At 40.5% G+C, this 27,079-nt stretch overlaps 1 long non-coding RNA gene across 1 annotated transcript; it reads left to right on the top strand.

Annotated features, from left to right (window-relative positions):
• Window positions 1-15,502: 15,502 nt before the first annotated feature.
• On the top strand, window positions 15,503-24,185 carry LOC140479927 (uncharacterized). Its single transcript, XR_011961159.1, has 2 exons — window positions 15,503-16,214; window positions 17,602-24,185. It is a non-coding gene; the product is annotated as an uncharacterized lncRNA (long non-coding RNA).
• The last annotated feature ends 2,894 nt before the right edge of the window (window positions 24,186-27,079 follow it).

Here is a 27,079-nt window from a genome sequence, read left to right as displayed (position 1 = left end):
CCTTGAAGTCTTCTCTGCATTCAGAAACTTGCAGCTTGGATGTGCTGCAGCTAGCCCAGATGAAAACACAGTCTACGTTCATAGACAGATTCCCGTAAAAGAACAGAAATTTCCGGAGAAACGCAGCAGGTCTAGCAGCATCTAATGAAGAGAAAGCAGAGTAAATGTTTCAGGTTCAGTGACTCTTCTTCAGATTCCTGTACACCCGGACCTTATAGGTGTACTGGCAGCCAGCTAATGAGCTCACACAGTACAATATATTGTACTGTATACATAATGGGATAATTGTGTAAGGAACTCCAGGGCTTTATTAAGTCAATCATGGAACAAGTACTAAACTCCAAACTTGGCACTGGAGCCTCTGATGACAGAGTCACTGGCAACATGAACAGCTTCCACTGAGGATGTGGGATTAAGCATCTGATTTTCAATCCATTTAAGTGAGCATGTCTAGTAACATGAGTGTAGAGACAAGGTCCTTTAGCAGATTAATATGCGCACACACCCTGTTTTCACATAGAGCAGAGATGACATAAAGACCCAGCATCATTACTGTAGCATTTGCTTCATGAAAGAGACTTGTGTTGTCCTCTCTCAGGAGGACTGCACATCTGCTCTCTTGCCAGTCTCTGACTCAGTACCTTTGTTGGTTTCACACAGATGGCTAGCCCAGGCCAATACGGACACACATCATTCTGCAACCAAAGTCAAGGTCCTACATTTCTGCCACCTCCAGCAGGATGTCATCACCAAACATATCTTTTCCTCCCCTCTGTCAGCATTCTACTGGGGCCATTCCTCTGTGATACCCTGTCCCCTCCTCCATCACTCCTAAGACTTCCTCACTCTCCAAGGCACCTTCCCATGCAATTGCAGGAGGTGTAATACTTGCCCAATCACCTACTCACTCCTCACTGTCCAAGGCCCCTAATACACCTTCCAGCTGAAGCTGCATTTTACTTGTATTTTGTTCAGTGTAGTCTACTATATTTGCTGCTCACAATGTGGTCACTTTTACATTGGTGAGCCTAAATGTAGATTGGAGACCGCTCTGCAGAACACTTGTACTCTGTCCAAAGGAATAACCCCGACCTTCCAGTTACTTGCCATTTCAATAAACGTTCTTGTTCTGATGCTCACATTTCTGTCCTCAGTTTGCTGCAGTGTTCCAATGAAGCACAACACAAACTCAAGGAACAAAACCTCATACTCCACTTAGACACTGTACAACCTCTACAGCTCAATATTGAACGCCACAACTTCACAGCTGATCATAAGACCATAAGACATGGGAGTGGAAGCAAGGCCATTCAGCCCATCAAGTCCATTCCACCATTTAATCATGGCTGATAGACGTTTCAATTCCACTTACCTGTACTCTCCCCGTAGCCCTTATATTCTTGATCTTGCAAAGAATTATCAATCTCTGCCTTGAATTCATTTAACTTGCCGGCCTCCACTGTGCTCTGTGGCAATGAAGTCCACAGGCCCACCTATTTCTGGCTGAAGAAATGTCTCCTCATTTCCTTTCTAAATTGACCCCATCTAATTTTAAGACTGTGCCCATTGGTCCAAGTCTCCCCACCTAATAGAAACAACTTCCCAGCACCACCCTTTCTAAGCCATGCATTATCTTGTAAGTTTCTATTAGATCTCCCATCAATCTTCTAAACTCTATTGAATACAATCCCAGGATCCTCAGCCGATCATCATATGTTAGGCCTACCATTCCAGGGATCATCCGTGTGAATCTCCGCTGGACACACTCCAGTGCCAGTATGTCCTTCCTGAGGCGTGGGACCCTCAATAACGACAACATTACATTTGCTTTCTTAATCATGGACTCGACCTGCAAATCAACCTTTACAGAATCCTAGACTAGCACTCCCAGATCCCTTTTGTACTTTGGTTTTGTGAATTTTCACACCATTTAAAAAATAGTTCATACCTGTATTCTTTTTTACAAAGTGAAAGACCTCGCACTTGCTTACATTGAATTTCATCAGCCATTTCTTGGACCACTCTCCTAAACTGTCTAAATCTTTCTGCAGCCTCCCCACTTTCTCAGTACTACCTGCCTGTCCGCCTAACTTTGTATCATTGGCAAACTTCGCCAGAATGCCCCCAGTCCCTTCATCCAGATGATTAATATATAAAATGAACAACTGCAGCCCCAACACAGAACCCTGCGGGACACCACTTGTCACCAGCTGCCATTCCGATAAAGAACCTTTTATCCCACTCTCTGCCTTCTGTTAGATAGCCAATCTTAAATCCATGCCAGTAGCTCACCTCAAACACCATGGGTCTTACTCAGCAGCCTCCTGTGAGGCACCTTTTCAAAGGTCTTTTGGAAGTCTAGATAGACCACATCCACTGGTTTCCCTGGTTTAACCTATTTGTTACCTCTTCAAAGAATTCTAACAGGTTCGTCAGGCACAACCTCCCCTTACTAAATCAATGCTGACTTGTTCTAATCCAATCCTGTACTTAGAAGAATTTAGAAATCTCATCCTTAATGATGGATTCTAGAATTTTACCTACAACCGAGGTTATGCTAATTGGCCTATAATTTTCCATCTTTTGTCTTGATCCTTTCTTGAACAAGGGGTGTACAACAGCGATCTTCCAATCATCTGGAACTTTCCCTGACTCCAGTGATTTTTGAAAGATCACAGTCAGCGCCTTCGTTATTTCCTCAACCACCTCTTTCAGAACTCTAGGATGTAGCCTATCGGGGCCAGGAGATTTATCAATTTTTAGACCTTTTAGCTTTTCTAGCACTTTCTCTTTTGTAATGGCTACCATTCTCAACTCTGTCCCTTGACTCTCCTTAATTGTTGGGATATTACTCATGTCTTCCCCTGTGAAGACTGACACAAAGTACTTATGCAGTTCTTTAGCTATTTTCTTATCTCCCAGCATTAGCCTTCCAGCATCAATTTGGAGCGGCCCAATGTCTACTTTTGCCTCTCGTCTGTTTCTTATGTGTTGAAAGAGGCCTTTACTGTCATTTCTAATATTACTGGCTAGCTTACCTTCATATTTGATCCTCTTCTTCCTTATTTCTTTCTTTGTTATCCTCTGTTTGTTTTTGTAGTCTTCCCAATCTTCTGATTTCCCAGTGCTCTTGGCCACTTTATAGACTCTCTCCTTCTCTTTGATACATTTCCTGATTTCCTTCTTAGCCATGGCTGTCTAACCCCTCCCTGGATAATCTTTCTTTTCTTTGGGTCGAACCTCTGTACTCTGTCCTCAATTACATTGTTGCTCTACTGTCTTCCCCACTAGACTCTGCTTCCAGTCGATTTTCGTCAGTTCCTCTCTCATGCCCCTGTAATTACCTTTATTTAACTGTAACACCATTCCATCTGATTTTGCCTTCTCTCTGTGAAACTGTAAATTGAACTCTACCAAATTATGATTGCTGCCTCCAAGGTGTTCCCTTACTTAAAGATGTTTTATAAAGTCTGGCTCATTACTGTACATAGAACTAAGTCCAGATAGCCTGCTCCTTTGTGGGCTCCATTGCAATCTGTTTCAAAAAGCCATCCGTGTAAGCATTCCATGAATTCCCTTTCTTTGGATCCACCAGCAACATTATTCACCAAGTCCACCTGTATAATGAAGACCCCGTGATAACTGTGTGACCTTGCCTTTTGGACGTGCCCTATCCATTTCCTGGTACATCTTGCGTCCCTGGTCCTGACCCTGGGTGGTCTGCACATAATTCCCATTATGGTTTTTTTTTGCCTTTGTGTTTCCTAAACTCCACCAACACAGATTCCACATCATCTGGCCCTATGTCATTCAGTGCCATAGATTTAGTCTTATTCTTAACCAACAAGGCAACCCCACCCCCTCTGACCGTCTCCCTGTCTTTTCGATAAGTTGTAAATCCTTGAAAGTTTAACTGCCAATCCTGAACACCCTGCAACCATGTCTCTGTGATGCCTACTGCATCATAACCATTCACAATGATTTGTGCCGTTAATTCATCTGCTTTGTTACGAATACAACGAGCATTTAGATAAAGCGGTTTAATGCTAATTTTCTTATCCTCATGATTTTCAGCATCTCTAGTAATATGCCCTAAGTTATCATTCATTTTTGATTCATTCCTAGCCTGCCTCAAACTGAAACCCTGCAAACATGCTAACCTGCTGCTTATCTTTCTACTTGAGTCTCATGACATTTGCCCTCCATTTTTCTTAAGTTCTCCCAACCCCATCCCCACCTCCATAATCGTGTCTTATCTACTTTGCTCTCTGAGAGGACTCATTTTCACCCTTCCAAACCTTAATTTACACCTACTTTACATCACTATTTCTCTTGCACCCAAATTACCAACCCCATTTGTTCTTTGCACTGGGTTGCCACGCCTTCTGTTGGTCTTGCCTCTCTTCTGCCTGTCAAAACTGCTATTTTCCAACCCATCCAACTCTGAAGAAGTCATATCAGACTCAAAATGTTAACTCTGTTTCTTTCTCCACAGATGCTGCCAGACCTATTGAGTTTTTCCAGCACTTTGTGCTTTTCCAAAAATCATGGTCTCCATGAGCATTACACATACCCTCAATCAAAGATCAGCAACTTTCTTCTTCCCAGAATCCTGTGACAGGGAGCCACCGCATAGAAAGAGGGAAAGATTAAGTCAATGAGTGCAGAGGTTGTATGAGGTTGTATATATTTCTGTTCTCAGCTTTGCTATTGAGACTTGGCCTCAAAGTTTTTTTCTGATCTTTTCTACTAATCTTTCTGCTCTTTTCTACTAATACCCCTTTTTTCTCATCCACTTATTTTTGTCAAAGGTACAATCTAATAGAAATATTGCACCATTTGAGCTTTGTCACTTTGTCACCCTGATGTACAAGACAGAAAGGATGCCTCAGTGTAGCTGACTAAATATTCACTGCCAAAATTATCTTTAGACCTGCATTACTGAGTTCCTGTTAGTGTTGGAAATTATATATTATGTTAAAAGAATTGAAAGTGGCCTCTTCACTTCCTTGATAATGCTTAGGATAAAATGAATATTATCCCAGTTGCAACATCTGTTGAAAAGGATTGCAAGCAAATTACATTTAGTAGTATTAGTAGATGGCAGGACTACATTATCTGGGAGAATTGAACAAAGCTGCCTGTCAAATTATAGCCAATAATGGTCCTACGATTAATTTGGAACAATGAATAAAAACATGAAAACCTAATAGTAACTGTACTATTTAATTATTGTTCACCTTTTACATTTCTGCTATTAGGAGAAAGTGAGGACTGCAGATGCTGGAGATCAGAGCTGAAAATGTGTTGCTGGAAAAGTGCAGCAGGTCAGGCAGCATCCAAGGAGCAGGAGAATCGACCTTTCGGACATGAGCCCTTCTTCAGGAATGAGGAAAGTGTGCCAAGTGTGCAATCACTTAATATATCTATAACCCTCTGCAGACTCTTTGTGTCACCCTTATCACTTGTCTGCCCATTACTTTTATGTCACTTGCAAATTTGGTTACAGTACACTTAGTTCCCTCATCTAAATAACGAATATTCCAAAAGTGGCCCAACTAATGTGCTGTATAGCTGCAACATGACCTCCCAATTCAGTGCTCTGATCAATAAAGGAAAGCATACCAAACTCCATCTTCATCATCCACTTTTAAGGAACAATATACTTGCACTCCAAGGTCTCTTGGTTCAGCAACACACATGAAGACCTTACCATTAAGTGTATAAGTCCTGCTAAGATTTTGCTCTTCCAAAATGCAGCACCTCACATTTATCTAAATTAAACTCCATCTGCCACTTGTCAGCCCATTGGCCCATCTGATCAAGATCCTGTTGTACTCTGATGTAACCTTCTTCACTGTCCATTACACCTCCAATTTTGGTGTCATCTGCAAACTTGCTAACTATAATCTACTATGTTCACATCCAAATTATTTATATAAATAGGACGAAAAGAAGTGGACCCAGCACTGATCCTTGTGGCACACCACTGGTCACAGGCCTCCAGTCTGAAAAACAAACCTCCACCGCCACCCTCTGACTTCTACCTTCCAACCAGTTCTGTATTCAAATGGCTAGTTCTCCCTATATTCCATGAGACCTAACCTTGCTAACCTGTCTCCCATGGGGAACCTTGTTGAACACCTTACTGAAGTCCATATAGATCACGTCCACTGCTCTGCCCTCATCAATCCTTTGAAGAAGTAACAAAAAACTCAATCAAGTTCATGAGGCATGATTTCCCATGCACAAAGCCATGTTGAGTATCTCTAATCAATCCTTGCCTTTGCAAATACATGTAAATCCTATCCCTCAGGATTCCCTCCAACAACTTGCCCACCATCAGTCTATAGTTCCCTGGCTTTTCCTTACCACTTTTCTTAAATAGTGGCACCATGTTAGACAACCTCCTGTCTTCTGGCACCTCACCTGTGACTATTGATGATAAAAATATCTCAGCAAGAGGCCCACCAATCACCTCCCTCGCTTCCCACAGAGTTCTCCGGTACCCCTGATCAGGTCCGGGGGATTGATCCACTTTTATGCATTCCAAGACATTCTCTCCTCTGTAATATGGACGTTTTTCAAGATGTCACCATCTATTTCCCCACATTCTATATCTTCCATGTCATCTCCACAGTAAACACTGATGCAAAGTACTCATTTAATATCTTCCCCCATCTCCTGTGGCTCCACATATTGACTACCTTGCTGTTCTTTGAGAGGAGGTAAAAACAATGACTGCAGATGCTGGAAATCAGATTCTAGATTAGTGGTGCTGGAAGAGCACAGCAGTTCAGGCAGCATCCAAGTAGCTTCGAAATCGACGTTTCGGAGAGAGGCCCTATTCTCTCCCGAGTTACCCTTTTGTCCTTAATGCATTTATAAAATCCCTTTGAATTCTCCTTAACTCTTATTTGCCAAAGCCATCTCATGACCCCTTTTTGCCCTCCAAGATATAAAAGGGGAAGGAGGAAAGATTTAAAAGGGATCTGTTACGACACGGGGTAAACCTTCCTGCAAAATTTAAAACTAGCAGCACAGAAAAGATTTATCCCATGCAGTAATCTGTAAAAATTCGAGTGGTCAAGAACTATTTAAAGTAAACATTAAACAACTTTATTTCTTAAAGTATAGCTGTCGGAAAAATTAGCCCAATAAATTAGAGATCACAAAGCACAGTTCGAAGTGAAATTGACAAACAGTTTATTAGTACGGCGATATCGCGGAACAGAAATTAACTAAGCTGAAAAAGCACAGACAGTCTGTCCAGGTAGCTGTGAATTCTCTTCCTCTAGCTGAGGATGAAGCTAGGCTTTATAGGAATCTTGTACAATAAGGTTAATTAAAATGGGGAAAGGGACAATGTATTTGGAAATGGAGTATTCTAGTTACAATGATGATTATTGAAAAACAACTCCCTATACAATGCAACATCCTGACAGTATCAATGGGTCAGGAGATTCCAATTCTCTTTGCACATAGGTGAGAAGGTCTCATTTGAACCAGTAAGGTGCTTCCATTGTCCTGTCCTGGGAGCAATGTCCTTGGTGGTGCCTCTCTGTCTGACCTGTTCTTTGTGTGGCCTTAGCATTGTTGTGTTATGAGACTGCCCTCAGGGTTTTGGGACAGCTGTGTTGACTTGGTATTGTTAGTGAGTTTTGGGAAGTGTATTCCCTTGTCTGTGAATGCTGTCTGGTTTCACCTGTCAGCCTGTTTGGACCCTGCTGAGGTATTCTGGGTGTTTCTGGTATAGTTTGGTCAAGTTTGCTTTCCTATGTCCTGTGTGGGCCTAGTATGGGTAGGCAGGGGGCAGATCTTTTCCCAAAATAACGGAGAATAATTAACTAACCACTTATTACAATTTCTTCCTATCTTTCAACTATCTTTTACCTTCCCTTCTATAACACTAGTCCAATAAAACTCCCAATTAAGATTTTAAAAATCACAATTCGTATCTCAAAACCAGGTAGCTTTCGTTCTTCTCTTCGGATCTTTCTGTGTCTTCTTTTCTTCTTAGGAATTTCTGCATCACAGGTTACTGATTGAAAAGGTACTTTTAAGAGAGCTATTTTCAGGCAGGCTGTTTACATGTTGGGTTTGTCAGTTCTCCTCTCAAATGTTCAATTTTCCCCGGTCCTATACCCCCAAAGCATCGGATTGCGTCATTGGCTTTTAAGGTCGTCAATATACTAAATTCAAACTGGATTGGAGTTTGATATTTTTGGGGGTATAATTAACTGATTATCTGAATTCGAATGTGTTTTTGTCTTCAGGCAACGAGTTAATTGAGTTGTTTGATCAAGTGTGATATTGTTGCCTTATTGAGAATACTTGGTGCTATGTCCGGTAGTTCTGCTGCTTTTAACTCTTAAAGAACAGCCACATCTTTATAACAGCTCCCCCTTAAGAAAAAATGAACTGTCATAATGAAAAGACAGCTTCATTTTTCCTCTGCTTTTAAAACACATTACCCTAAAATACAGATAACTTTAATATAAGTTCACCTTAATGTTTTCCCATATATCTGTATATGTATAACATTAAATAAAGACAAATGTCATCTGAACACTATCAGTTAAATCCATAATAACGCATCTGTGATTACATTCTTCCAACCCGCAACATGTATGATTTTTAAATTTGAAGTTTGTAACATTAGACTCCAATGCTTTAGTCTCATGTTCTTATCTTTAAAAGGTCCTAAGAATGTAAGCGGATTGTGATCAGTGTACACAACTGTCTCTGACATACTGTTCGTGGCATACACATTAAAATGTTGTAAGGCCAGTACCAAACTCAATAGTTCCTTTTCAATTGTGGAGTATTTTCTTTGCAGGATGTTGATCTTCTTCGATAAGTAACCAACTGACAGTTCAATCCCATCCTTATCTTCCAGTAGGAGTACAGCTCCAACTCTAATGTCACTAGCATTAATGGCTACTTTAAAAAGTTTTGAAAAGTTTGATGTACCTAAAACTGGTTTGGTGGTTAATATTGATTTCAAATGGTCAAATGCCTCCTGGCATGGTTCTGTCCACTGAAACTTTGTGTTATTGTTCAGCAAATTGGTTAATGGTGCCACTATACTGCTGAAGTTTGGAACAAACTTCCGATAGGATCCGCTGAGTCCTAAGAATCGAAGCACTTCTTTCTTTGAGGTTGGTCGTGGAAATTCCTCAATGGCCTTAATCTTTGCGTTCCATGGGGTCAACCTTCTATGACCGATTTTATGTCCCAAGAACGTCACCTCTGCTTTCGCGAATTCAGTTTTATTTAAGTTTATCACCAGTTTTGCTTCTCATAGGCGTTCAAAGAGCTCTGCCAACTGTACCATGTGATCTTTCCAGGACTGACTAAAGATCACTATATCGTCCAAACAGACTGCACAGTTTGTTAACCCAGCCACAACTCTATTCATGAGTCTTTAGAATGTGGCAATTGCGTTTTTTATTCCAAAGGGCATCACTTTAAACTGATATAGCCCATTTGGAGTTACAAATGAAAAAGTTTCCTCCACCGTCTCTCTTAAAGGTACCTGCCAGTAACCATGCATTAAGTCCAACTTTGTGATGTAATTAGCTTGTCCAACTTTCTCAATACAGTCCTCCAATCTAGGAATTGGATATAAGTCCAATGTTGTAATGGTGTTGACCTTCCAATAATCCACGAATCATTGAGTCCCATCTGGTTTGGGAACTAAGACGATCGGCGAACTCGACTCGCTTTAGCTTGTCCAATGATGTTCTCGTCAAGCATGGCCTCCACCTCCATCTGGACCTGTCTGGCCTTGAAAGGATTAAGCCGATTGTGGTGTTGTTTTATCAGAGCAGTAATTCCTACTTTTACTTTATGTACAATAGCATTAGTTCTCCCCATCTGATTCTTACATCTGTCCTTGTACTGCAATAACAAATCTTTCAACTGTGTTCCATGCTCCTGAGACAGATAACTTACTAATCTATCCCACTTATCAAGGATTTCTTTTTTTAATCTATTTTGAGGCACCTCAAAATCCATATCATTTGAATTTGATTCCTCACTCTGCGGGGTAGTAATTAATACCTGTTTCTCCAATTCTTTCTCTCTAGTGTAATTCCATTTGAATATGTTCATATGACATACCTGATACCTTTTTTTTCTAACTGGTATCTTTACTAGATAGTTCACCTGACTCAACTTTTTCTCAATTTGAGAGGGACCACTAAACCTGGCTTTGAAGGGATCTCCCATCACTTATAACAGTACTAACATGTTATCTCCTTGGGAAAACATCTGAGTCTCAGAGCTTTTATCTGACATCTGCTTCATTCTACATTGTGCCCTCTTTAGGTGCTGTTTAGCTAACTCACCTACTCAGTTTAATCTCTCCCTCTCCTCTGATATATAGTCTAAGTGCGAGATCTCCAACTTTGGTCCTGTCAATTTTTCTTTAATTAATTTCAAAGAGCCTCTCACTTTGTGACCAAATATTAACGCAAAGGGAGTAAACTGAGTAGATTCATTTGGGGCATCTCTAATGGTAAACAATACGAATGGGATAGCTTTATCCCAATCATTCAGGTAATCCTGACAGTATGCTCTCAACATTGTCCTTCAGGTCTGATGCCACCTTTCTAAAGCTCACTGGGACTCAGGATGATACGCACTGGATTTAAAGGGCTATCCATAACCTCCTTAAACAGCCTAGCAGTAAAATTTGACCCTGAGTCCAACTGAATCTCTCTGGGTAGCCCATATTGTGTGAAGAAAGCTACTAACTCTTCTACTAGCCTCTTTGCCTTGATACTCCGTAATGGAGTTGCATCTGGAAATCTGGTAGACACATCCATCATGGTTAACAAGTACTGGTTCCCACTTTTAGTTCTCAGGAGGGGACCCACACAATCAATTATAACCGGAGTGAAAGGTTCTTCAAATGAGGGAATTGGCAACAAAGTTTATTACCGCTTATGGCTTACCTACCATTTGGCATATATGGCATGTATGGCAAAAGTTAACCACATCTTGTGTATTCCAGGCCAATAAAAATGTTTTTGTACTTTTAGCCTGAGTCTTTCGTATCTCTAGGTTACCTTCTACAGGTAGTTCATCTGCTACCCATAACATTTCCTGTCTGTATGCTACCGGCAACACAATCCGGTGCACTTCAGCCCATTTCTCCTCTGCACTAACCTGCCGTGGTCTCCATTTCTGCCTTAGGATTCTGTCTTTTGGATAACCCTCCAGAATATTCTCTGCCTCCTTTTCAGAGTACGCATCCACAGGTATATCTTTTATCGTCTTGTCTTGCTGTTGCAAGTCTCTTAGCCTTTCAAGACTAAACACTTCTGTCTGACCCTCTGTCTGTTCAGGCTTTTCCTGCACCATTATGTCAAACAGGGTGTCCACTAACTGAACCTCAACTCCTTCATCTTTCTCTTTACTTTTCGCTTCGTGCTGTGACTTATGGTAGTGGGATCTGGTTGCCACACAGTCTGGGAAAATACCAGGATGTTTCTGTTTTAACTCCTCAGTTTCTTGGTCTTCCTTGGACTTCTCCACAACAAGGGATGTCACTCCCACCTTGGATCCTGCCAAGTCATTCCCAAGAACAAACTGAATTCCTGGAACTTACACTGTCAATCACTCCCATTGTAATTTCCCCAGTCTTGAGTTGGCACTCCAATCCGACCTTACATAGGGGAACGCTAAATTTCTGTCCATCTATCCCACAAATTGCCACACACTCAGGTAACAGAGCAGAAAGAGTTTATATTCATCATCCCTTACTATCAGCTACTGGTTAGATCCTGTATCTCTCAAAATTATAACTTCTTGTCCTTCTCCCCCTGTTCTTTCTGAGTAAACTTTACCCACAGAGATGAATTCTTTGTAGAGATCAGGTACTAACTCCATACCTAGCCCCCTTGGCTGTGCAATTACCTGCAGCTCATCGGCTCTTGGGGTCACCTTTACTACCTTCATTAATGCCATTAGCTTAGCTTCTTTTACCATATCTTTTCCCACAGTGCCTTTCTTTAATGACCAGCACTGTCTCTTTACGTGTCCCATTTTACCACAGTGGAAACACTTGAGGCCTTTCACCTCCTTTCCACCCTCTTGGGCTTCTTTTTTATCCAGTGGTAAAATCTTACCAGTGCTCTCTACTCTTGGTATAGCAGTATTGGATCACCCCTTCTCCCAACTTCTATCCATCACAGGACAAAATTCTGGCCGGTAGCTAGTCTTATGCACCAACATGTACTCATCTGATTATTCTGCTGTCCTTCTCACTTCTTGAATTTTCTGTTCCTCCATGTGAATTCTTACCATCTCTGGAAGTGAGTTTTTAAAGTCCTCCAGCAGAATAGTCTCTCTTAGATCCTCAAATGTCCTATCTATTTTCAAAGCATGCACCCATTGATCTAAATGACCATGTTTAATTCTTTCGAACTCAACATAAGTCTGACCTGGTTCCTTTCTTGTGTTTCTGAACCACTATGTGCTTCTGGTACAAATTCATAAGCACTTAAAATAGCCTGTTTAACCTCTTCATAATCTCTTGACCCCTCATCTGACAACGGGGCAAATATGTCACTTGCTCTGCCTACCAATTTAGTCTGAACTAGCATTACCCATATATCCTTGGACCACTCCACCTAGTTAGCCAATTTTTCAAATGAAATAAAGAAGGCTTCAACATCTCTCTCATCAAAATGTGGCAGAGTTTTGTCATATTTATATATATATCACTACCTTCTCTTTTAATCTCCATCCTGTTAATTTGGCTTTACTGACTAAGTTGTAATTTCTCAAATTCAAATTCTCTCTCTTTTTCTCTCTCCCTTTCTTCTCTCTCTATCTCTCTTTGCTCAGCTAAGAACCTTCTCTCTCTCTCTTTCTTCTCTCTGTCTTTCCCTTTCTCCCTTTGTTTGCCTTCTAACTCAATTTTCAGCAATTGTAATTTAAGTTTTTCTACCTCTACAGCACTTGTCTGTGTCTCTGACACACCTAAATGTTTGAGTAATACCTTTACACTTTCAGCTTTACTTTTGTCCTTGGTTAAACCCAAATCTAACTTACTTGCTAATTCCAAAAGTATGGCCTTTTTCTTTCCTTCTAAACTTTCTTGGTAAATTTAAGAATCATCGTCAAATCCCAGAACCTCTTTAGCAATTTTAAGAGCCATTTCTCTCACTTTTAATTTAACCAACCACAAGTCACTGAAATTAAACAAATTGCCTCATCTACATTTTATTTAAAGATCTAGGATACTAATCTGCAAGTGTTTAGATCTGTTGGCAAAAAAGAGAAAATGCTGGACAATCTCAGCAAGTCTGGCAGCATCTGTAAGGAGAGAAAAGAGCTGACATTTTGAGTCTAACTGACCCTTTGTCAAAGCTGATCGGAGATGTCAAAGATTCCAGCATCCATAGTAATTTGCTTTTATTTCTAAATCTGTTGGGATTTTTCGTACCCCCAAATCTATTCAACTCTATCTAAACCAGTTCAAATCATGGACATGAGCCCCCAAATCTGTTATGAAACAGGGGAAACCCTCCTGCAAATTTTAAACCACAAAAAGATTTATCCTGTGCAGTAATCAGTAAAACCTCAAGTTGCCAAGAACTATTTGAAGTAAAAATTAACAATTTTATTTCTTAAAGTATCACAGAGGATAATTAACTCACCACTACTTACAATTTCTTCCTCTAACCTATCTTTTACTTTCCTTCTATAATACTAGTCTGATAAAACTCCCAATTAAGATTTTAAAAAATCATACTTCTTATCTCAAAACCAGGCAGCTTTCGTTCTTCTATTTGGATCTTCCTGTGTCTTCTTTTCTTCTTCTTAGGAATTTCTGCGCCACAGGTTACTGATCAAAAAGATACTTTTAAGAGAGCTATTTTCAGGCAGGCTGTTTACATGTTGGGCTTGTCAGTTCTCCTCTCAACTGTTCAATTCTCCCCGGTCCTGTACCCCAAAGCATTGGATTGTGGCATTGGGTTTTAAGATTGTCAATATACTAAATTCAAACTGGATTGGAGTTTAATATTTTTCAGGGTATAGTTTAAACTGATTGGCCGAATTCGAATTTGTTTTTGTCTCCAGGCAATGAGCTAAGTGAGTTGTTCGACCAAGTGTGACATTGTTGCCTTATTGAGAACACTTGGTGCTGTGTCCGGTAATTCTGCTGCTTTTAACTCTCTTAAAGTACACTCACATCTTCATAACAGACCTAAGGGGCAACTTTTTCACACAGAGGGTGGTGCGTGTGTGGAATGAGCTGCCAGAGGAAGTGGTGAAGGTTGATACAATTACAACACTTTAAAGCATCTGGATGGGTATATGAATAGGAAGGGTTTAGAGGGATATAGGCCAAGTGCTGGCAAATGGGACTAGATTAGGTTAGGATATCTGGTAGGCATGGATGATTTGGACTGAAGAGTTGTGCCCCGTTTTGAATGTCATTAGTGTCAACGTCAATCATCGTCAAAAAAAGGTACAGCAGATGATGAACAGAAAATACTGCACGTTTAAATGGCCAACATTTCCATGATAGGCTGCTAGTATATTGGCAGTATTAAATTCCTGACAAGTAGCCAAGACAAAGTCAACTCCTGGAATATCTGCCAGTAAGTCAGATCAAAAAGGATCCAAACTCTTAGGTTCCCAGTTCTTTAGAATAGGGTTTTATGCAGGTTTACCTTAGTTATACACAGTGTTAAGTGGACACAATATGGCCACTGCATTTATAATCAACTGTTGGAACATAATCTAAAAGAGCAACACATTCAGAATATGAGATCCTGATGCTCAGCATAACAGAAGCATTGCCTTGAAATGAAAGAACAGCATAGCCTTGAACCACTGAGTCCTAAATGACTAGGAAAATGTAAATGAGGTACATCACAATCCAGTTTTTAGACCAATAACTTCTGGCTAGTAGTCTTCAGCCAGATGCAATTTTCATGCTGCATTCATTTAAAATAGTCTTCTTAGAGCAAAGCAGGCTAAGGAGATGTTTAATAAAAGTATTCAAAGTTTTGAGGATTTGTGATCAAGTTAGCCAGCAACTGGTTCCACTGTAAGGGGGATCAGTATTTAAGAGCACACCGTTTTAGCAAATGGTGGAGTGGTGGAGGAGAGATGATAATATTTTATTTTTAGGTGCAGTGTATTATAATAATTTATGCTGAATTGCCTAAAAGCAGATTCAATAGCAACTTTTGAAAATTTGTTGGGTACCGACCTGAAATTGAGAAACGGGGCTATGGGAAAAGTGCAAGAGAGCAGCATTAATTAAATAACTCTTTCAAAAAACTGGCACAGACATGACAACATCAAAGTACTTTTTTTTTGTTTGTGATTCTAGAGTATTACTCAAACATTTTGTGTAAATTGTTTATAATCACTTTTTGATATAGTTATTTTACAATATTGTTTCAAGTTCGATCAATCAAGTAACTGTCAGCTTTTATAAATCAAGTTGAATGTTGGACTTCAAAATGTTTTTTTATTATTTTATGAATCCTTCATGCTGTCAACCTCATTGTCTGTAAAATTGAGTCATTTTCAAACTTCAGGAACTTGATCTGTAATCCAGCCTACCAGGAGACTATGGTAGTATATAACAGGAAATGTAAAAGAGAATGACCTGTGATTTTACACCCATTCTAATACATAAAATAAGGTAATGGCTTATTCTGTGTCCCTGATAACCTTTCTTTGTACACCATCCCTATTGGGAGAACAGTTGCATAGTCAGTGTTTATATTTTTCTGTGGCCTACTGACATCCTATAATAACAATGTTATAGGCAATTAAGTAGTCATGGAAGGATTAACATGATTAGAGTCATGATAACTTCCTGGCAGCTAGCAATGATATGTAAGAAAAGGTGGTACTTCACCTTAGCTCGACATTGTTAAAATAGCAACATTTATTTATGATGACTATTTATGAGCAACTTAGAATACAGGTTACTCAATCAGTTGCTCCCTGGCCTTATGAGAACAATCTTTGAAGAATTATTCTTGACGTTTTTCACCTACACAAAACAAGATACAGGATAAATGGGAAGATGTGTCACGCTGGATCCTTTTGCTTCAAGGCCACTGTATTGCTGGAAATAACCATTGAGATTACACTAATTTCAGTGCTTTTTTTCAGTTTTTGGATGTGAACAATAGTGGCATTCACAATCAACTTCATCATGTGGGACTTGAGTGAGTAGAAAACTATAATTGTAGTGTCAATTAATTAGCCTTGGAAGATGCATAAAACTGATATAAAAGAATTATGTATCTATGCAGTAGTTTGTTCAGTCTTATCATACCATATAGTGACTAAACTTTATAGTAAGCGATTTGCTTTTTCTTATAAAAACAATTGGAAGAGAAAAATCAATTGCAAATTCTTAAATTTATAACATAGTAAAAAGAATCTTTGAAGGTCAAGTCCTAAACTTTCACATCACCTAAACATCACGTCATAGTATTTTCTGAGCCTACAAGACTGCAGCAGACTTCAAAGCAAAGTAACACAGAAAGAAGACTGAGCTCTGAAATCATTTAATTTATATGCAGCACTTTTTCTTTATACAGTGCATGGCTGAAGATGTTGACCATGGAAAGAGCCCATAGAGTAAGAATGGATGAGAGACTTCTCCTCTTATTTATTTAATTGGATGGTCTATGTTACAGGCACACAATCCTCTGTGCTCAATTTGCTGCTATAAATTCCATCAGTGTGATTCTGCACCCTTAGACAATAAGAGAAAAATCTGCTACCATCTTTTTACATGAAAGACAGCAACTAAATAAATGCATTTAATCATTTATTTGTGTTGGATGAGATGTTAAACAGATCCTATCTGGTCTCTTCGGTGCATGTAATAGATTGTGCCATTATTCTGAGAAAGAGAAAGGGGTCATCCTCATGTCTTAGCCTATACTTAAATTTGTTTTGTCCTTTTGATTGTGACTGTTCTGTTCAATGATCTGTTCAGTATCAGCTTCTTGTTTGTTTGCAGTGTTCAAATTGATGGCTGTTATGATCAAGATGGAAGGAATGCACTGTTGAACTCAAGTTCTATTGTTCCAAATGTGACCACATAATTTAATGATTTTACCCAGTTTCTGATATGGCTAATCGCATGCTTTATGCATATTAGATTTAAAATTTTAAAAATCAATCAATCAGGTTTCTTTAATGATCACAAAAGCCTGAATTACATTAAAAATTGACTGTGTCCAATTTGGGGAATTTTGTAGAGCTCCTGTGAGATCTCATCACTAACCATTATGCCATCCACTATCATCTCACACAATCCTTCCCTTTGTCTCATTTCAGAAGAATATCCCGCAAGAAGGTGGAGAGAGCCAAGATGGGTGGTGGGGTGTCAGACATTTGTCTCCTGTCCCCTCCGTGGAATGAATCCTTGCCTAGTGACAGTGACCATGATCACTCATGAGTTGAGGCTGTGACCACCTGTGTCCTAATCATTGTGACGTGTTGTGCTGTGCTCCCATTACAAGCACTGTGAATGGTTTCTTAATGTGTCCAAGCTTCCAATGTTATGACACAAACCATCCTCTCTCTTGTCTCCTGCAGGAACAGGTGATATCCACATACACTTTCCATTGTGAAGAGACCAGCTCCTCAGGATATATCTCCTCTTCCCCTCTGGGGAAGAAGCCATGGATCCTTCTGAAGGAAGCACCAGCAAGGTGAGCATTTCACTCATGCACTCTCCTCCAGCTCAGGGGGTGTGTTATCATCAGGGACAGATTCTGGTGAGCATTTCACTGCCATCTCTCTGCTGCTGGTTGGGGAAGAAATGCTGTAGGTCACTGGTGGCCTGAGACTGGATTTCTGCTTAGCCCCGAAGACCCCACAGTGCCTACCATTGATAACGTGCTTCCAATGCATCAGCAGAAACAGGCGTGGCAGGCAAGGAGTCCACCAATGTCATCTGAATCATGCTGCCTGCCTAGGACATGTGAGCATCTGGTTGCCTCCATAGACAGGTTGGCAGCTGCCATGGAGACCCAGGTCCAACCTCCTCCATATCAGCTGGAGAGATGCACAAACCAGCATTCCATGATAAATGCCAATAACAATTTGATGGGGACCTCATTTCATGTGTCTCTTCCTGACAAGCAAACAGGATGGAGTCAGAGGAGGAACCATATACAAGTCCCCAAAAGTCTCCACTCAGGACACTCCAGAGGTGCCCTTTATCTTCAACATGCCTACAAATCTCAACCCTATGGTAATTGTAGCCAAGGACAGCAAACCTGCTTCTAGCTACGACACTCCCAGCATATCCGAGCCCTCCAGCCACAAAAATCCCCAGAATCACCCAACCAAAGTTCCAAGGCCAACCAGTTTCACTATAGGGTAGTCTACTGCCACAGCAGCTGCAGACCCCAAGACTGCACCTAGATGCTGTGGGAGGGGAAGTGTGATATTATAAGGTTCAGAACTTTAATAGCTGTTCATGGATTGACAAAAACAACAAAGATAAATTACACATGAAAAGAAGCACCAAAAAATCTTTCTGGAATAAATGATTAAGGGATAAGAACAAACTTATATAGGATTTGAAAGCAAATCCTCCCATGCCCAGGAGGGGAAAGAGTCAAAGCTACAAGAACAAAACTGTTTGGACACCTACTGGCTGCTTTATGCCATAAGGACAACTGATTGCCCTGCAGAAGAATTTGAGCTGTTAATCACAAGAAAGCTGTGTCTTCACCCAGACAGTTAATGCCAAATGTAACAAGGAACATAAAAGCTATTTCTGAGGAATGAGAAAACTATATGAGAAGTCAACACCAGAACTCTCCTTCACCAGAACTTCAAACAGCAACACTGCATAAGGATCAAACCCTGGACAATTCCAGAGACAGATACTGTTGGTTGGAATCGTAAGTTCCACCATTATTCAGGTAATAGTCAAGTTGAGTTATGAGGCTTAACGTGATTACTTGAGGGGTCTTATTTTGGTTGCTACATGTAATAATGTTTAAATTATTATTTCAGTATTTGATTCTCTGTGAGATTTCTTAATAAGTAGCCGAATTAAAGGAGGCTTGTGTGATTTACCCACAACAAAAGGATAAAAGAAAGCCTCCTGAGGGCACATAGCCAGCATAGGTGAAGCTTCATTGTGAATACATTATTACATTTATGAATATATATTCACTTTTCATCATCAGCTGCATGGGCAACAGCCATTTTAGCTGAAACTACAAAAATTATGTTAGAAAGACTAGTCATCCTGAACTCCCCACAATGTTCTAACATGGTCTGTGTGAGAGTGGTCATTCCTTTAGGGTGCATACTAGCCTGAGGCTTCATTAGGATTGAATGAATGAGAAATAGATCTTGTGAAGGCTTCCATCTACTTCTAACCTTAATTTTTATTAAACAGCACAAACCACAAAGAAAGATCAAAAGCATTAAGCTGCAATTGCAGTTAGGATTACATCAGGGATGCTGGCCTCTACAGCCTCAAAACATTTACAGACAGTGAAAGGTTACTTCATACAGCTCAGTTCCATTGAACAAGGTTCACAAAGGAGTCCTGCCCAGGTTGCCATGTTACTGCATTGCAGGGTGTTGAGACTATTGTCCCTGCTCTCATGTTCTTACTCAACACAATACTGCAGCTCTCATGGATTCTCATCATGCATTACATGGCCTTGGTGCTTCTTTCAATTGTCTAGAACAGTGAGCCCAAGGAATAAGTGGTACCCTCGGTCAGCATGGTACTACAATAAACCACAAAACATAATTTAGTTGGCCCTCTTTAGCCCCAGTGGAAGAAGGCATTGTATCGCAAAAGTACTGGACTTCATGCTATGCCATTCTGACCTTCACCTCTAAACAGAATATAGTGCCACTGCCCTCCCCCCATCTGCTCGGCATTCCAAGGTAGAGGAACAACAATGGCTATCCTTCACCTTTGCTGCGTCATGAGGGCATTTATCGCTGGAAACACCAGAGTAGAAGGGTATGCCACATCTACAGGAGGTTGACGCCGGTTCTGGTTTCCACACACATGTTCCCCTTCCATTCATGCGGACACTGTTGAGACCACTACTACTTTTATCTTCTTCTTCTTTTTGGTTTGAATCTATGGAGAATTGAAATTTGAGTTAGGAACAGCAACTTGTTTTTAAAAACAGGAGAAAAAAAAAGACTGATGGGGAACTGTGGGGAATTGGCCTGGAAAGGTAATGCAGGTTAATTATTACTGTCAGAACCTGGTAGATGTTTTGGTACCAAGATGCTCAGGGACTTGGATCTGATTAGATGTTGAATTAGTCAATCAAGGGAGGATGAGTCCTGGCCAGTCAATCACAGAAAATGTTGAAAAAGAAAGAGAAAAAATAAAGAGTGAATTGGCTCTGACTGGATTTTTGTACAGAAGGCAGTTTTGCTTTAGAAGTTGCCAGATTGGGAAGCTTTTTTTTTGGTTTTGGTCTCTCTAGTTATTCTCCAATTATTGCCTTGTTGGAAGTTCTGAGAAAAGAATCCCAGTTGTAAGAAATCAGTAAAAGTCTCCAGAGGTCTGATGGGTGACTTTGGAATTGAAACAAGATTTACAGTCCTATATACCAGCAATACAGCCATCATCGAAAGATCTTATGAAGGCCTGGTATTCATTGTCAAACTTGCAAAGTAGAATCCTTTTATTTCTTTTTTAATGTATCCCTTTACAGTGCCTGTCTATCTAGCAATAACTGAAGAGGGGGCTTATATTCAAAAAAGAATACCATCTCCTGCAAGTTCCCCTCCAACCCACTCACCATCTTGACTTGGCAACATATCATCCTTCCTTCAGTGTTGCTGCGTCAAAATCCTGGAAATTTATTCCTCATGGCATTGTTGTCATGCCTACTGCACATGGTCTGCAGTGGTTCAAGATGGGAGCTCACTACCACCTTTGCAAGGGCAACTAGTGATGGGAAATAAATACTGGTAATGTCTGCGATGTCCATTCATGACAGAATTTTTAAAATTGAGCTTAGATTTTACATTTATTAGATTGTCATATAGTTTATCTGTGTTCTGCTAAAGTTACATTCTTAATAATTAATTGTTAATTTTTGTTTATTAACATGGTGTCCAAGATCTGTTATGCCTCCTGTGTGGCACCTTTTTAAAGGTTTTCTTGAAGTCTAGGTAGATAACATCCGTTGGCTCTTTGGTCTAACTTGCTCATTACTTCCTCAAAGAATTCTGCCAGATTTGTCAGGCACGACCTCCTCTTGATGAGACCATGCTGACTTTACCCTATTTCACCATGCATTTCCAAGTATTCAGAAGTCTCATTCTTCACAATAGATTCCAGGATCTTACCCATGACCGAGGTTAGACTAATCAGTCCGTAATTTTCCATATTTTGCCTTACTCCCTTTTTAAACTGGGGTGTGATATTAGCAATTTTCCTGTCCTCTGGGACCCTCCCTGATTCTAATGATTCCTCAAAGATCACTACTAATGCCTCCACTATCTCTACAGCTATCTCTCTTAGAACTCTGGGGGGTGTAGTCCATCTGGTCCAGATGATTTATCACCTTCAGGCCATTCAATTTTTCTAGCACCTTATCCTTGGTGATGGCCACCATAGTCACCTCTGCCCCCTTTACTCTCTTGAATTTTTGGAATATTATTCATGTCTTTCACCAAGAAGACTGACGTGAAGTAATTATTCAGTTCCTCAGCTATTTCCTTGCTCCCCACTACTATCTCTCCATTGTCATTTTCCAGCAGCCCAACATTCACTTTTGTCTCTCTTTAGCCCTTTGTATATTGAAAGAAATCCTTACAGTCTTCATTTATATTACTGACTAGCTTACCTGCATATTTAATCTTCTCTCTCCTTGTTTCTTTTTTTGTTGCCCTCTGTTGGTCTTTGTAAGCTTTCAAATCCTCTGGTTTCCCCTTGCCCTTTGACACATTACAGTATATGCTTTCTCTTTTGCGTTTATGCTGTCCCCAACTTCTCTTGTCAGCCATGGTTTCCTCATCCTCCCTATACCATGCTTTTTTTCCTTGGGATGAACCTCTGCTTCCTGAAGTTTCCTGGAGTGTTTCCTGAATTACTCCTAGAAACTCCTGCCATTGCTGTTCCACTGTCTTTCCCGCTAGGCTCCTCTCCCAGTCAATTCTAACCAACTCCTCCCTCATGCCTCTTAGTTGCCAATATTTAGCTGTAATAATGTTATCTCGGATTCTATCTTCTCCCTTTTAAATTGCAGAGTACATTCAATCATATTATGATCATTGCCTCTGAGGATTCCTTCACATTAAGCTCCTTTATCAAGTCTGCCTCATTGCACAACATTCAATCCAGAATTGCCTGTTTCTCTAATGGGCTCCACCACAAGCCGCTCCAAAAAGCCATCTCATAGACATTTCACAAATTCCTTTTCTGACAATCCATTACCAACCTGATTTTCCCAGACAATCTGCATATTGAAATCCTCCATGATCACTGTAACTTTGCCTTTCCTATACATCGTTTCTATCTCCTGGTGTATCTTGCACCTGAGCTCCTGACTATTATTTGAAGGTCTGTACGTAACTCCTAGAATGCTTTTTTTAAACCTCTGCATTTTGCATGGCTAATCCACCAAACTTCATATCCCTAGACACTATGGGCAATTTAGCATGGCCAATCCACCTAACCTGCACATTTGGATTGTGGGAAGAAAGTTAAGCACCCGGAGGAACCCAGGCACACACATGGAGAATGTGCAAACTCCACACATACCTGAGGTTAAAATCAAATCCAGGTTTCTGCACTATGAGGCAGCAGGTCTAACCACTGAGATACCATGCCACTCCACAATGAATATATTAAATTCTGAATACATTAAATGACTTATCCTTCACTGCCACCAAGAGAACAGATTTCCAAAATTTAACAATCTTCGACAGAAAATCAAATCGGTTTGACCTCCATCTTAGAATCATAGAGTCATAGAGATGTACAGAATGGAAACAGACCCTTCGGTCCAACTCGACCACGCCGACCAGATATCCTAACCTAAACTAGTCCCATTTGCTAGCACCTGGCCCATATTCCTCTAAACCCTTCCTATTCATATACCCATCCAGATGCCTTTTAAATGTTGTAATTGCACCAGCCTCCACCACTTCCTCTGGCAACTCACTCCATACACACAAAACCCTCTGCATGAAAAAGTTGCCCCTTAGGTTCCTTTTAAATTTTTCCCCTCTCACCCTAAACCTCGGCCCTCCGGTTCTGGACTCTCCTACTCCAGAGAAAAGATCTTGTCTATTTACTCTCCATGCCCCTCATGATTTCATAAGCCTCTATAAGGTCACCCCTCAGCCTTTAGCATTCCAGGGAAAACAGCCCCAGCTATTCTGCCTCTCCCGATAGTTCAAATCCTCCAAACCTGGCTATATCCTTGTATATCTTTTCTGAACCTTTTCAAGTTTCGCAACATCCTTCCAACACGAGGGAGACCAGAATTGCACACAAAATTCCAAAAGTGACCTAGCCAATATCCTGTATAGCCGCAACATGACTTCCCAACTTCTATACTCAATGCTCAGACCAATAAAGGAAGTATACTAAAAGCCTTTTTCATTAACTTATCTACCTGCGACTCTACTTTCAAGGAAATGTGAATCTGTACTCCAAGGTCTCTTTGTTCAGCAAACACACACCAGGACCTTAGCAGTATGTGTATAAGTCTTGCCCTCATTTGCCTTTCCAAAATACAGCACCTCACATTTGTCTAAATTAAACTCCATCTACTCCTCAGCCCATTGGCCCACTGATCAACATCTTGTTGCACTCTGAGGTAAAGGTAACCTTCTTCGTTGTCCACTACACCTCCAATTTTGGTGTCATATGCAAACTTACTAACTATGCCTCCTATGTTCACATCCAAATCATGTATTTATATCAGTTCCTTGTGGCACATCACTGGTCACAGGTCTCCAGTCTGAAAAGCAACCCTCTACCACAACCACCCTTTGTCTTCTATCTTCAAGCAGTCCTGTATCCAAATAGCTCATTCTCCCTGTATTCCATGAGATCTAACCTAGCTAACCAGTCTACCATGAGGAACCTTATTGAACGCCATACTGAGGACCATATAGATCACGTCCACCACTCTGCCCCCAACATCCCTCTTTGACACTTCTTCAAAAAACCCAATCAAGTTAGTAAGACATGATTTCCCACGCACAAAACCACATTGACTATCCCTACTCAGTCCTTGCCTTTCCAAATACATGTAAATCCTGTCCCTCGGGATTCCCTCCAACAACTTGCCCACCACTGATGTCATGCTCACCAGTTTATAGTTCCCTGGCTTTTCCTTACCACCTTTCTTAAATAATGGCACCACATTAGCTGGCCTCTAGTTTTCCAGCACCTCACCTGTGACTTTCAATGATAGAAATATCTCAGCAAGGGGCTCTGCAATCACTTCCCTAGTTTCCCACAGAGTTCCAGGGTACACCTGATCAGGTCATGGGGATTTATCCACTTTTATGCATTTTAAGACGTCAAGCACCTCCTCCTCTGTTAAATGGACATTTTTCAAGATGTCACCATCTATTTCCCCACCTTGTTTACCTCCCATGTCCTTGTCCACAGTAAACACTGATGCAAAGTACTCATTTAGTATCTCCCCCATCTCCTGTGGCTCCACACATAGGCTGCCTTGCTGATCTGTGAAGGGTCCTATTCTCTCCCTAGTTACTCTTTAGCCCTTAATGTATTTATAAAATCCATTTAGATTCTCCTTAACCCTATTTGCCAAAGCTACCTCATGTCCCCTTTTTGTCCTCCTGATTTCCCTTTTAAGTATACTGCTATTGCCTTTGTACCATTCTAAGGATTCACTTGATCTCTCTTGTCTATACCTGACATATTCTGGATTAGTGATGCTGGAAGAGCACAGCAGTTCAGGCAGCATCCAAGGAGCTTCGAAATCAATGTTTCGGGCAAAAGCCCTTGAAGGGCTTTTGCCCGAAACATTGATTTCGAAGCTCCTTGGATGCTGCCTGAACTGCTGTGCTCTTCCTGCACCACTAATCCAGAATCTGGTTTCCAGCATCTGCAGTCATTGTTTATACCTGACATATGCTGCTTTCTTTTTCTTAACTAAAACCTCAATTTCTCTAGTCATCCAGTATTCCCTAAACCTACCAACCTTGCCTTTCACCCGAACAGGAATATATTGTCTCTGGATTCTTATTATCTCATTTTTGAAAGCTTCCAATCTTTCAGGCTGTCCTTTTACCAGCGAACATCTGCCCCCAAATCAACTTTTGAAAGTTCTTGCTTAACACTGTCAAAATTGGCCATCCTCCAATTTCGAACTTCAACTTTTGAATCTTGTCTATCACTATTTTAACACTAATAGAATTGTGGTCGCTGGCCCCAAAGTACTCCCTCACTGACACCTCAGTCATCTGCCCTGCCTTTTTTTTACCAAGAGTAGGTCAAGTTTTGCACCTTCTTTAGTAGGTACATCCATATACTGAATCAGAAAATGTTCTTGTGCACACTTAACAAATTTCTCGCCATCGGAACCCTTAAAACTATGGCACCAATCTATGTTTGGAAAGTTATAATCCCCTATCATAACCACTCTATTATTCTCAAACGTAACTGAAAGCTCCTTACAAATTTGTTTCTCGATGTTCCATGGACTATTGTGGTGGTTTATAATACAATCCCAATAAGGTGATCATCCCTTTCTTATTTCTCAGTTCCACCCAAATAACTTCCTTGGATGTATTTCCAGGAATATCCACCCTAGGTACAGCAATCAAAAACAACTCTCCCCTTCCTCTCTTGCCTCCCTTTATATCCTTCCTATAGCATTTATATCCTGGAACATTAAGCTGCCAGTCTTGTCCATCGCTGAGCCACGTCACTGTAATTGCTATGATATCCCAGTACCGTGCTTCTAACCATGTCCTGAGTTCATCTGTCTTCCTTGTTATGCCTTTTGCATTGGAATAAAGGCCATGTAACTTATCAGTCTTACTTGTTCTCTGCTTTGTTCCTGCCTGCCCTGACTTGCTCCTTTTCCCAACTGTACCAGTCTCAGATTGATCTTTTTCCTCACTATTTCTCTGGGATCCAACCCCCTTTGCCCCTGACTTTACTAGTTTAACTCCTCCAGCCATTGTAGCTCCATATATCACCAAACTGTGACCATGACACCCTCAATATAGTGTGGACAATGACAATATCGAAGTCATGTTCACACTTCTATCAGGATTCATTTGCCAAGTCCTATACCAATGGAGAATGGGCAACAGGGTATCGTGTGAATCTGAGAGTCTCTGGTCAAGAATCTGCACACAGTTGACAGGTGCAAATAAAGTTTTTGGACACCTATGTAGACCTCTATGCAAGAAGCTTTGGTGTTATCTGCCATATTTTTCTCTTTCAAGGGAATATGTACTACTCTTATGAAGGTGTAAGGGGTACCGTACCTTTAAGAGAATTAAAAGCTAGCAGGACTACCTGATACAGCACCAAGTGTTCAGAACAAGATATAACATAATATTTTGGTCCAGCAGCAGTGTAGCTCGTTGCCCGGAGACGACAAAACAAATTCAAATTCGGCCAATCAGTTTAACTTATATCCCAAAATACCAACCTCCAATCAAATTTGAATTTAGTATATCAACAATATTAAAAACCAATGAAACAATCCAATGCATTGGGGTATAAGACCGGGAAAAATTGAACAGTTGGAAGAGAACTGCCAAGCCGAACAGACTGTCCACAGAATAGCTCTTTTAAAGGTACATTTATTGACCAGTGACCTATGAAACAGAAATCCCTAAGAAGAAGAAAATAAGACAGAGGAAGATATAAAGAAAAGATTTGATTGCTGGCTGGTTTTGAAATCTGATTTTTTCAGTAAATCTTAATTGGGGGTTTTATCGGTCTAGTATTATAGAAGGGAAAGTAAAAGATAGGTCAGAGGAAGGAGATGTAAATAGTTGTTAGCTAATTATTCTCTGTTTTACTTTAAGAAATAAAGTTGTTCATTTTTACTTTAAATAG

This window comes from Chiloscyllium punctatum, chromosome 7 (assembly GCF_047496795.1).
Source record: "Chiloscyllium punctatum isolate Juve2018m chromosome 7, sChiPun1.3, whole genome shotgun sequence".
NCBI lineage: Eukaryota > Metazoa > Chordata > Chondrichthyes > Orectolobiformes > Hemiscylliidae > Chiloscyllium > Chiloscyllium punctatum.
This window is presented reverse-complemented; position numbering and strand designations above follow the sequence as displayed.